Source organism: Neophocaena asiaeorientalis, unplaced genomic scaffold, assembly GCF_003031525.2.
Source record: "Neophocaena asiaeorientalis asiaeorientalis breed wild unplaced genomic scaffold, Neophocaena_asiaeorientalis_V1.1 scaffold49, whole genome shotgun sequence".
Taxonomy (NCBI): Eukaryota; Metazoa; Chordata; class Mammalia; order Artiodactyla; family Phocoenidae; genus Neophocaena; species Neophocaena asiaeorientalis.
In genome coordinates, this window is record NW_020172456.1 from 2,914,117 (window position 1) to 2,917,736 (window position 3,620).

The following is a 3,620-nucleotide window of genomic DNA, read 5'->3' on the forward strand; positions in this document are numbered from 1 at the left end:
GGCCAGATCTCTGCCTCTTTCCTGGCTGAATACTCCCTTCCGGCACCAACATCTTCCCACGTGCCTTTTAAAGCTTCTCCTTTCTCTCTCTCTCCTTCTCTACCCTCACACACACAGAGAAATTCAGACGCACACCTTCCCACCACACACCCATATGCAAAATAAAATTAGAAATACCCCCCAACTCTCAAGGTATTTAGGGAATGGAGATCTTCAATCAATAGAGCCAAATGCTCCATTTCCTCCCTGTCTCCTCCAGACAGCTATGATTTTGACACCAAGAAGCTCTAAAGGAAAAAAAAGCCACCTGTGCTTTCCTCTATCTGCCCTGTGGCCACTGGATCTCACAGGGCTGCCAGATTCTCAGAGCCAACACCTGGCAAGCTGTTCTTTTGTTTGTATGTAAAATCCTTTCAGAACATGAAAATGTTTCCTGGACCCCTCTTTTTTTGGTTTTTGTTTTTTTTTTGCGGTACGCGGGCCTCTCACTGTTGTGGCCTCTCCCGTTGCGGAGCACAGGCTCCGGACGCGCAGGCTCAGCGGCCATGGCTCACGGGCCCAGCCGCTCCGCGGCATGTGGGATCTTCCCGGACCGGGGCACGAACCCGCGTCCCCTGCATCGGCAGGCGGACTCTCAACCACTGCGCCACCAGGGAAGCCCCCCTCTTTTATTTTGATGCACACTGTCGAAATCCAGAGAAAACAGTATGTGATGTTTCAAAAATACAGGCTGAGCTGATAAGCATATTGTCCTCGTTTTAAGGGATTGTTCTTGTTTTAATCAACCCGTTGAGGAAGCAATAAATAATCATTTATTTATGACGTTTGCCTTCACCCAGAGGAGTGGAACAGGGCAGGGAGGTGAGCTCCGACAGCCCAAGAAACCGAGGTAGTGGCGGTGTCAATATTCCTGCAGTGGTTCAAAGCTGTCTCTGCTCCCTCCAACCTCCATTTGACACACACTGGCCAACTGTCCCTACCCTCTTGGTACCCACCTCAGACTAGTAGGATCAGAAAAAGAAAGGAAATGAGAACAGGGAGATGAGGGCGGGACTCCAGACAGAAGCTCCTGGTTCAAGCTGTTCAAGCTCTGTGTCTGGATGAACCACTCAGTTGTCCTCCCTTCTCCCAGATCAGAGCTCCCCCTGGGTCTCAGGGTGATGCTGCGTTGTGTAGAGGCTGAGAGCAGCCTCCGTTAGTTCAAATCCAGGCTCTGTCACTTACCCGCTCTGTGTCCTTGGGCATGTGACTTAGCTTCTCTCTGCATCAGTCTCCTCATCCATACAAGGGGATCATGGAGCTTCTGCTGAGAGGATTAATAAAGCTGCCTTAGGCTAAAGGCTTATTAGCACAGTGCCTGGTCCATAGTAAGGACCCAATAAATAAGAGTCAATGGTTATAAAATAATGCTCAAATAGCGCTCACCATAGGTAGGCCCTGTTTAAGGGCTTTACATAAATTGTTGTCATAGAACCCTCACATCTCTGTTTTACAGATGGGGAAACTGGAATCTGAAGATCACACAGTAGTGAATGATGGATATTCAGACCCGGGCAGACAGGCTCCAGAGTCGGGGCTCTCAGCACTTCCGTGCACAATGACTTTGATCTTTACGGGTGTTGCCCCTGGCAAGCTGAACTCCTAAAGCCCCAGGTTTTCCTCGGTCCGAGAATGGAGAGCAACGGAGGGCTGTTAGCCACAGTGGGGAGGGAAGGAGCAGAGGATGGTTAGAGCATCACATCAGGGTGGAATCCAGAGCTCCCAGCTGGAACCAGTGGCTGAAGTCAGGTGGGGAGCCCCAGCCCGCTCCTGAGGAGTGAGGGGAGGAAGGGGGGCAAGTCCCCGAGGCTGAGAGGGGTGGCCAGAGCACCGCCCCTAGGAGGGGAGGGAGGGGTGGCCGGCTGGGGGCGGGGGTGCCCAGCTGCCATCCCCGCCGTCTCCTGGCCCCCACTCGCCGGCGCCCCAGTGGGAGGACGGCAGCTGCCCGCTCCCTCCTCCCCACACCCCCGCTACCTGCCCAGTCCCCGAAGCGAAGCGTGAGGAGGCTGCGAGCCAGCGGGGCCGAGCCCACAACTTTGCAGCCTCGGGGAGGGCGAGAGCCGGCGTGCAGGGCTCCTCTTGTCCGCGACCAGAGCTTGGTGAGTTCATTTCCCCACTGCTCTGCGGCGGTGCGGCGGCGGCAGACGCGCGGGGGGCGGCTTCCCGGGCGTCCGGGAGGCGGTGGCCGAGAAGCCGGCGGTCGCCCGCGCTGCCTGCCTCGCTAGGGCTCCGGCTGTGCCGCCCGCCGCCGCGGGCGCGGCCGGCGCCAGTGCTAAACGGCCACCGGGCCGCCCCGGCGGTCTCCGATGTCCCTTCTCCCGCACAGGGCCGGGGCTGCAGTGCGGCCGCCCGCCGTGCGCCCCTCACTCTCCCAGCCCGTCCCTCGCCTTCCAGGCGCCGCCGCGCATCTGGAGGCTGCTCCCGCGGCCCCCCTGGCGACCAGCGTGGGGAAGACACTCGCTTCGCCGGATCCCGGGCCGCGGGCTCTCTAGGGTGGTCAGCGCCCCCGCAGCCCCCGGGAGCCCCCAGCGACCACCCCCTGGGCCCTGCGCTGAGCCCCTGCGGCGGAGAGAGACCCGCGGTCCCCACGGCTGGCGCGAGTCTCCTGGGGCACTGGCACCTGCAAAGGGGACTCCAAGGTGATCAGTCACCCAGTGGGGACGGGACAGCCTGGACGGAGGCCTAGTGGCATTCGCCCGTCCTGGGTGCAGCAGCCTTCCCAGAACTTTTCTCGCGCCTCGGGCTCGCCTGCTCCTTAGCCCCTGGAAAAGTTCTCGCGGGCGCCCGGAATCCTATTTTTCAGTGGCTTCCGAAGCCGGGCAGGAACCGGGGCTGTGGGGCGGGGTGGAATAAATTTGTGGTAGGGCTGCGCTCAGCGGCGGGGGTCGATCCCCTGGAAACCTGGCCAAGCATCCACGCCTGCGCCCAGGGAGAGCTTGTTGGCATCGAAGGGGTTTCAGCGCCATCGGGGTTGTTTGGGTTTCTCGCTCCAGGAGGGCGGGAGGAAAGCGCGGAGCGGGGGGCGATTTTAATTTCGTCGCCTCAAATGAAAACGCTCTTTGCCAAGAAATAGCTAGGGCAGCCAGCTTCGGAGAGATGGGCTGACCGGAAACGGCTGACACAGGTATTCCTGCTGCGCCCCCCATCCCACCCATCGCCTTAAGTGCTTGTGGGAATGTATCTATTGTTGTCATTGATTTTTTTCTAAAAAGCCAGGTGGCAGCGGCTGCGTGTGTGTACACACAGATACACACATACACAAACACAGATACCGAGGCACACACAAATTACACATACAAAATCACACACAAGGAGCACCCCCCGCACACACACACACACACACACACACACACACAGGCAAGCACACATACCCCCAAAGCTCTTTGCGTTATGGGTAAGGTCCCCGAGTATTGCCCAATATGGGCGGGGGGTGGCACGGAGAAAGGGGAGGTGAAACAGTACTTCCAGTAGGTCATTTCTATCTGCCCCCACCCCAGATCTTCTGCTTTCTCCTCCTAGGGGGTCTGAAGGAGGAATCCCAAACCTGGGCACGTCTCCACTGCCATAAAAAAGCAGAGCCC